Raw genomic sequence first — 9,988 nt, 5'->3', positions numbered from 1 at the left:
AGGCTCACTGGCACGGACTAGGAGTTGACCATGCGGATAGACATGATAGTTTGAGGGCTCGTGATTTCTTAAGTTTTAATCCTCTAGAGTTTTTCGGGTGAAAGCCCAAGGATGATCCGCAAGATTTTATTCGGCAGATGCAACGTACATTAAGGATAATCAAAGCTCCTGAGACTGAGTCTGTCGAGTTGGCTTCGTATCGGTTGCGGGATGTAGCTGTTAATTGGTATGAGTCTTGGGAGTTATCTAGGGGCGAGGGTGCTCCTCCAGCAGTATGGGATGAGTTTGTGGAGGCCTTCCTTGGTCACTTTCTGCCACCAGAGTTGAGACGGGCCAGAGTTGATAGATTGTTACATCTGAGGCAGAGTGGCAGGAGCGTTCGAGATTATAGTCTTGAGTTTGATTCGTTGACCAGATATGCGCTTACTATTGTAGCTGATATGGCTGATAGAGTGCATCGGTATGTGATGGGACTGGACCGCTATTGATTGATGGTTGTATGGCGGTGGCTCTTCAACCAGGTATGTATATTGCTCGAGTACAGGCATATGCACAGGGGGTAGAGGATCGACACAGAGGGCGTCAGCGAGATAGAGATTACGATAGAGGCCAGCATAAGAGGGCTAGATCGACTGGTTATCCTGGTGAATTTCGAGGCAGGCATCCTCAGCAGCATATTAGATATCCTTCCCAGCAAGAACAGAGTGCACTTCCACAGTTCACAGGTAGGATATTTGACAGCACAGGGTATTCAGGAGCCAGTCAGAGCTCCAGAGCTTCGGGTTCGCAGATGAACAGAGGTTTGAGTCAGTCGAGGCCACCTTTGCTTCGGTGTTCCCGGTGTAGTAAGCTCCATTCTGGGGAATGTTGTCGCGCTATAAGTGCTTGTTTTTCTTGCGGCCGTCAAGGCCATATTATGAGAGAGTGTCCGTATGGAGGTAGTCCAGGTACAAATGTTCCCTATCGATGTTTCCTTTATGTCATTGTCTTATTTCTTTTTTTATGCCTCTCATACTCAGTACAATGTTCGTACTGACGTCCGTTTTCTTTGGACGCTGTGTTCTTGCCCACAGGTAGACAGGGAGGAGAGCTCGACCCAGACCCGTAGTAGCTGTCAGCCGATTGAGAGCACTCCTTTGTTCGGAGGTGCTTATGATGATTCTTTTGTGTATAGTCATATATATGTATTTTTGGGCATGACGGGGTCTTGTCCCGTCCTTATGTATAGCACTGCAGTAGAGGCTCGTAGATGCGCAGTGTAGGTTAGATGGTCTCATGAGATGCTATTATATGTATATATATTATTTATTTTTATGGCCGAGAGGCACATGTATATAAAAGTAATTATGTTTCTACATGAAATATGATTTTCTTACCATTTGAGTATAAAAGTTGATAAAAGAGCATTAAATGAGTAAGATTAGTAGTAGAACGAGTGGTGCTCGGTGGCTAGCCCCGGGTACCTTTCACGGCTCCTAGCTGTGTCGTGACAATAACGACCAGACGGGTCATTCCAATACGAATCACATGATTTGTTAAAGCAAGTAATCTAAGAGTTTAAGCCTCACACACCCGATTCACTGTAGTGAAACCTAACTTGAAATGCCACAGTCGGCCCAAATGTGCATTGATGGTCTCAGACTGTTAAAATTCATCAATAATGAGCCCAAATTATTTTAGGATGCATCAAGATCAAAGTCAACTCTTGATCAACACAAACTCCACCCTCTGGCAAACCCCACCCTCTCGACAATGGTTCAAATTTTGAAGTTAAGCATGTGAACCTATTATCCATAATCTAAGCAATCCATTGCTAGGTCACAACGATGATTTCCCTTTTTTTAGAATTAGGGAAAAATACCCCAATTCATTCTCTTAAGTTCCATGATTTCATGGATGAAATTCGATGAAAATATCACATAATCACTAAATTGATACAAGAAATCTATTTGAGATGTTGATGTCTCAATAATAGTTTAGAGATTAAATTAAGTTTTGATGATTATCAAACCATGTACATATGAAAATCAAGTGGAAAGAATTTCTCAGAGGAACATCCTTAGAAAGAAGAACTAGAGACTGTAAAAGAGAAGTTGTTTCGTGCAAACTAGGAGAATTTGAATTTTTGACTCGTTCTTATTTGACAAGGAATTGGAGTTCAAGTTATGGAAATATTACCATAAATCTAACACATGAAATTATCTTAGAAATAGAAGAATGAAATCGTGTAAACAAGGAAAGAAAGAAATGCATATTAAATAAGGACTGGTTTCCGAAAGAAACTCTGATGGATTTGGAGATTTGAAGGAGAAAATTCACTATTATAAATACAACACATTACAAAACATAGAAGCTTGACCACAACTATTGAGAGAGACATGTAGAGTGAGAGAAGAGTCAACACTAGAGTCTTGAAGGAGCCAATTAGAGAATAACAAAGAACTCATTCCTATCGTGATATCTCATTCAGCTCTTAAGTTGTAATAGTTAGGTTCTAATGGTTCCAAAGAAGTATATTTTTACTTTTGGTTCCAAAGAAGTATATTTTTACTTTCTTAGAGATTGTAGAAATTGTTATTTTGTTTATCGAGTTGGAAGGAACTTCTATGACTGGGTAGACTTATTGAAGAGTGAGTAGAGTGAACCAACAATTTGGAACTATTTAGGAAGAAGAGTTGAGCTAGGGATTGTTTGGAATAGTTCTTTAGGTGTACAAGTATTTGTAATCTTAAAAAAGTTGCTCAAGATTAGTGGAAATTTTGCCAAAGTCCTACAAAGATAGGTTGCAGTTTTTCTCCTTTCAGCAAGGATCATTTCAACACTAAATACTTGTGTTGATTATTATACCACACTTTACTTTCTTTTATAGTTTCTCAAACAACATGGTTCATTGAGTACATACGTCCTAGCCTGGTTCATCTATTTTTTTTTTTAACAAATTTTATCAGAGGGCATTGCCCTCTAATGTTTTATTGAGAATGATCAGGTTCAACAAAAAAAAATGAAAAGAGATAAAAAGAAAATAATAAAAGCTAACCATCTTTGAGTAATGATTTTACACTTTTCCACAAGAAAAATCTACAGATAAATTGACTCTGTGTGATCTACTCCATATTCTTGAACTTCAATCTAGCTGAATCTTTCTTGTTTTGTTCCTCAAAGATGGAATTTGTGCCTTGTCAATGTTTAATATCTTCCATCCCATAACTGGCAGTGAATGAAAACTATGATATTTAAGTTGCCCCTCTACTTCAAGTACTGCATTAGCCAGAAAATCAGCAAGTTGATTCCCTTCCCTGAATGTGTGCAATACTTGAATAAGTAATTGATCCATCATATGCTGAATCTGCTCCACTTTATCCATAATTAGCCAAGGAATCTTCCAAACATCTTGCAGTATGTTCTTTAAGACCAACGAGTCAGTTTCCAATATCACATGTTGTAAGTTGTTTGCTAAACAGTATTTCATGGCTTTCTAAATTGCAACTGTTTCTGCCATCATGTTTGAAGCAATGCCAATCTGCTTAGCCTGTGCATATACAAGATTACCTCAGTCATTTATGATGCAAAAGCCATATGAACTGAGTGCTAGATTTCCCTGAGATGCTCCTTCAGTGTTACACTTCAGTCCATACTGTGGTATTTTCCATTGAACCCTGCAGTAATGCAGTTTTGGTTTGTAATTGCTCAAAAGATTTACAATAGCAGGCCAATCTGGAGGATTTGTGCAGAACCAAGAATACTTCACTTTGATTAATTGATGAACTGTTTGTTGAACCTGATATACCATTCTACTATATGATGTATTTCTGCCATATTTGATTGAGTTTCTTCTCTTCATAGCCTCCACATTATGATGGCTGGCTTGGCATGAAATATCCTTTGCAGCTTGGATGGTGCATTGGCTTTCCAACATAAAATGAAGTGAAGTCCTTCTATATTTAAACCTGCACAAGAAGCAAACTGTTTCCAAATCTTAAAAGCTATTAGAGATGTTAGAAAAAGATGGGACATAGTTTCCTGCTTGTATTCCTGATAGCACTAGCATCTAGAGCCAATATTAATGTGCATTCTCTTGAGATTGTCATCATTTGCTATACACCTTTTCCATACTCTCGATATGAAAAAACTTATTTTGATAGGCAATCCCTTCAACCAGATGTATCAGCCTGAAGCAGCTTTAGACTAATGATATCCTGAATGTAGCCAATAGTTTATGCAGTAAAAGATTCCTGCAGTTTCTGCAAATTCCACTCTTCACCAGATATGAACTCTTTTACTTCTATTTCCTCATCAATACAAAACTCATTATTTACAAAGTATAAAGCACCTTGTTTTGTCCAATTATCAAACTAGAAGCTAGAAGTACCTGCTTTCAATTGCTACCAAATCTGATACTTTACCTCATCTCTAATAGCTACAATTTTCTTCCAAGCATTTAATGCTCCTTTGTATTGTGCAATAACAGGATGCAACTTCTTACAATACTTGTTCCACATAAAATCTTCCCATAAAGTTATGGAAGTTCTGAAATTCCACCAAAGTTTTGTAAAAAGAGTTTTGGATATATCAAGAAGTGATCTGAAACCAAGTCCCCCTTCACACCAGGATGCAACTTCTTACAATACTTGTTCCACATAAAATCTTCCCATAAAGTTATGGAAGTTCTGAAATTCCACCAAAGTTTTGTAAAAAGAGTTTTGGATATATCAAGAAGTGATCCTCATCGTCCCATCCTTCTTCATCAAAAATAACACGGGAGCGCCCCAAGGAGAGATGCTCGCTCTAATGAATCTCTTATTCAGAAGGTCCTACAATTTCTCCTTTAACTCTCTCAACTCGGCCGGTGGCATCTTATATCGCGGAATGGAAATCAGGTGAGTACCCGGATCTAACTCGATGCAGAAGTCAATATCACGATCGGGTGACATACCTGGCAATAAGAAGAGAACACCTCTGCGAACTCGCATACAATAGGCATAGACTCAAGGGGGGGGGGGGGGGGAATCAACACTAGTATCACGAACATGGGCCAAGTAGGATAAACACCCCTTGTCAAGTAATTTCTTTGCGTAGAGATAAGAAATGATCTTCTTTAAAGAAGGACTCGGAGTACCCCTCCACTCAAGTCTAGGGATCCCAGGCATAGCAAAGGTGACTGTCTTGGTATGACAGACCAAGATCGCGTGGTACGGGGACAACCAACTCATACGCACAATAATATTAAAATCTACCATATCCAAGATCATCAAGTCTACTGCCGTGTCATACCCCATAAAAGTAACTAAGCAAGACCGATAGACTAGAACAACAACAACAAAATCTCCAACTGAAGTAGACACATGAAAAGGTATACCAAGACAGTCACAAGTCAAATCCCAACCAACAGAATGATAAGTAGACACATTAATAAGTAGAATCGGGATCAAATAAGATAGAAGCTACTTGGTGACGAACAGAAATGTTACCTGAGATCACAGCACCAGAAACCTCAGCCTCAGGCCTACCTAGCAAAGTATAGCAATGTGCACCACCACGGACCCTCTGGCCAGACTCCGTTCCTCCCCTGGAGAGCAAGGAACCATCCCTACCTTATTGATATCCACCCCTAGACGAATGCAAACCACCGGCCTCAATGAGTACTGTCTGTCGCTGAAGAACCACCCTGGCTAATAGAAGATGCCGAAGTCCTCGGGGTATGGAACAGGAACCCTGCTGAGTCCCACTCTGAATAGATTGGGTATAATATCTCATAACATGACTAGGTCACCACAAACGTAACAAGTTCTGGGTGCTCGGGGCTGATGCACAGAAGCCAAAGAACCGGATGGACCACCTCGGTCGGCAGGTCGAGAAAAGGAACCTCCCTGAGACTGCTTGGCCCCTTAGCAACTCTGTCTAGATCGGCCACCATAAGATGCCTGCAATGCAAACTTAATGGGACGGTTGTGGAATCACTGATAGGTACTGGAAGATTGATCCCCTCCTCTATAACCGAAACCACTATATCGCTATGATGACGAGGCCTCTTCTCACTAGAACCTCCAAATGATCGAGCCTTGGTAGACTCGACACTCACGGTATGATCCACAACTTCCTAGAAGGAAGACCCCAGGGCCACAAGCTGGAGACAAGCAAGATGAAGTGGAAGCACAAGTGCACCAATAAACCTACGAACCCTCTGTGCCTCTGTAGGAATCAATTGTGTCGCATAACGAGCCAAAAATAGAAATTTGGTTTCATAATATTCCATGTACATCCCTCACTACTGCAAATAGGAAAACTCATCCCTACGCTGATCCCCTAATGTACGTGGCACATACTTCTCCAAGATGGCCAGGTAGAACTGTACCAGGTGAGTGGAGGTGCACTAATGGGTTTATCCTCAATAAAATACTTCCACCACATCTTCGCATCTCCACGAAATCGAAGGACACATAATCCACACCGTGAGACTCCACAATGTTCATCGTATGCATCCTCGTTAGGCGTGTCGAAGAACTTCGGCGGCTTCATCTTTAAAAACTGGGTGATAAGATCATAATTTCCTACTGTCAAAACTTGGGCTCCTACTGGCATGGGAACACCCTCAGGGGTAGGTATACCATTAATATGCTCAGGAGTCTGTACTACTTAGCGGGCTGCATCCTCATAGTATACCCCTGCTTAGGAATCCGTACTCCTGCTGTAGTGTGTGAACAACGAGGAGTAGTGGCCCCACCCACGTCATGCTAGGCATTAAGATAAGAAGGATACGGGCCATGGTGTCCTGGAAAACTGGGTCGGATATGACCTCGAGATGGGCTTGGGTTGTCCCCACACCTCCCTTGGCTGCCTGCTCTCTCGCTGGCTGTCGCTCTAGCACATGCTCTGGAGAAACTGATTGTGCTCGCCTCTGTCCAGCAGCAGGCGCCCTGCCCCTGGCTGGAGCAGCTTCACAGCCTCTAGCCTAACCGCAACCCCTCATCTGTCGTCGTCCTCTACTGTCGTCCCTAGTAGCGGGCGCGGGCACCTCGTCCCTCGCAATCGTAGCTTGTGTTCGCACTATCTGTAAGAGACTAGAAATGAATCAAATACCAATTTGAAAAATCCAGATACTAATTTGAATAAAGTAGATGTCCCATAGCCTCTCGTACATAAGTACAGAGCTCATCGTACCCATACGCAAGAATCTATTAGACACGCTCTTTTACTTATAGACCGAGTGACCTAAAGCTCTGATACCAACCTGTCATGTCCCAAATCGGGAAATGCGCGGGCACCTGCCATTTCCCACCTAGGTAGGTGAACCCTTCCCCAAATCATAAATTCAGCCACAATAAAGTAATCAAGACAACCAAAATATAAGTATCAAACGTATATAATAATGAGGATAAGTGAATAAGTTCGAAAAATAACAAAATAATCCCAAGAAATCTGGTCTAAGGTCGTACAAGATCCACTGCTACAAATACTATGAGGATAAATATGAATACAAGTCTAAAAATGGAATACTGTCTCAGAATATAAAAATACGACAAGTAGCTGGCATCCGGGCTAAGGATCCGTCCATCTGCTCACCCTGGTAGCTTGTAAGCAAAGCCTCGGGAAATCATCCACGAGGAGGGATAGCCGACCTTGTCACGTACTATGCACTCATAAAAGAATGCAGCAAGGTAGTATCTGTAAAAACACTATGTACTGGTAGGTATCATAGGCCGACAACAGTTAGCTAACATATATAAAGAAAGAGACTGAAAGATAATCATGCTCAAAATTAAGTGTCAACCAAAACATTCCAAATAGTATCACATGTACAGAAATATCAACAACCGGATCATAGCCTATGTTTAAGCATCTAAACACAAGTCTACCAAGTTTCCCACAAGTCCTCAAGTAATCACAACCATAGGTACAATCCACGAATCCGATCAATAGGTGCAAATGAGATGATGATCATGATGAATGCATGTGCAATGCAATGATACACACACACTCCGGGCTGAATACCTCCACGCCTCGATAGTCATGACCCATGGAGGACCCTCGAAGTCCATGTGCCTGCTGCGGCGGACGGCCTGATCCAATAAATATGTGTGTGTGTGTGCGTGTGTGTGTACGTGTGTGTGTGTGTGTGTATATATATATATATATATATATATAGAAATATATTTTGTGGAAGTGCAACCTAGTCCAAAATAGGTTTAATATATGTTGCGGCATGCAACCCGATCCAATATATGTATAAAAGATGTTGCGGCGCGTAACCCGATCCAATATATGTTGCGGCGACCAACCCGATCCAAAAGTATGAATAAGAATGTATGAATGATATCAATACCAGGAGAATTTATCAATATCAACGGTGCCATACATAGACACATATCACGAGAATCTATCAATATCAACGGTGCCACCCATGGAAACATATCACAAGAATCTATCAATATCAACGGTACCACACATATACACATATCACGAGAATATATCAATATCAATGGTGCTGCACATGCACACATATCATGAGAATCTATCAATATCAAGTTTAGTATCATAAACATGGCAACAAGCCAATAGATCACAATAGGGCAACAAGCCACAGTCAAACAATAGTACCAACCTAATTAATCCATCCCAACTTCATACCTAAAGGGGTAACATGCTTTCTCCAACAATCACTAACTCTACATATGCTTTGCAAAATGAAGTCTAATTATAAGGTAAGTCGTAACCTACCTGGTAGCCGAGCGGGAGCCTCGAACAATCACACTTTTGCCTTACCCTTTTGTAGCGCCTCCAAATTCTCAAATTCTATTCCAACCGAGTTATAGATTAGAAATAAGGAAGAACAACACACATATTGCTATACTTATCTTTCGAATCAAATTCAACTATGCAGAAGGGGGAAAATGGGCCCACAAGGGTAAAATGGGTATTTCGAAATTGAAATATACAATTCAGTATTCTAGGAGTTCAATCCTACAATCAATTACTAAATAACTCAAGAATGGGTTAATTTCGTTATTCAAGTGAAACCCCCAATTTGGGTATAAACCCTAACTTCCAACATTCAATTTCATTAACATAAATTGAAGATTCAAGCCTATTAGCTATGGAATCATCAAATTCTATGACTAGATTAGTCAAATCGACAAACAATTTTCATTTAGAAAGACTAGAACTCATTTTATGAAATAATCAACAAAACCCATCTTTCCTTTTAGATTCTAATGGATTTATAGCATGGACTCAAGCTTAGGGAAGATAAGGTGGTGAATTCTAGGTTAGGAGACTTACCACAAAAGAGAATCAGCAAAGTACTCTTCAATTCGCTTTAAAAATGTTTTGGAAGTAATAAATGAAGTGATAGAGTATAACGGGTTTTCACCAACCATTTAATAGATTTTTCAATATGCCACCTCGCTGCAACGGTCATGAGTCCGCTATAGCGGGCTTGCGCTAGTGAGACCAGTGTCGCTATCGTGCATCTGCTACAACAGATTCCTATCCGTTATGGCGTTGTAACGATCCATTAGGTTGTTATGAGAGGTGACTTAGAAAACAAGAACTCCATTGGCAATTCCAAGGCCGCGGGTGTCCGTTGCGTGTTTTTATGTATCTGTGCATGTTTTGTTTATGTCTGTAGGGCCTTGGATTGGTGTTGGTATTTTTGGGTGAAAACTGGTGCAAAAACCCGAGCTACTGGTCAAAATAGACCGCTGCAGTGGGTGATGGGCCGTTGTAACGTAAATGTCGTGGCGAGACGAGGGCCGCCAATGCAGAGAAATGGGACATTAATGAGGTCTGCCATAGCGGGAGCTTTCTCACTATAGCGAGACGGCTGCAGCGGTCGATGCGAGGCAGAATCAGTGTTTTATATTCTTTATTCTGAACCCATTCCCCACATAGCACCCAAAACAGTTTCCAAGAACTGTTGTGGCGAAATTCTAAGGCTAGGGATAGAGTACTCTTGAAGGGTAAGTCTCAACCCTTGACTTTGTTAATTCCA

Source organism: Lycium barbarum, chromosome 1, assembly GCF_019175385.1.
Source record: "Lycium barbarum isolate Lr01 chromosome 1, ASM1917538v2, whole genome shotgun sequence".
Lineage (NCBI taxonomy): Eukaryota > Viridiplantae > Streptophyta > Magnoliopsida > Solanales > Solanaceae > Lycium > Lycium barbarum.
The sequence above is the reverse complement of the archived record's forward strand: the minus strand, read 5'-3'. Positions refer to the sequence as shown.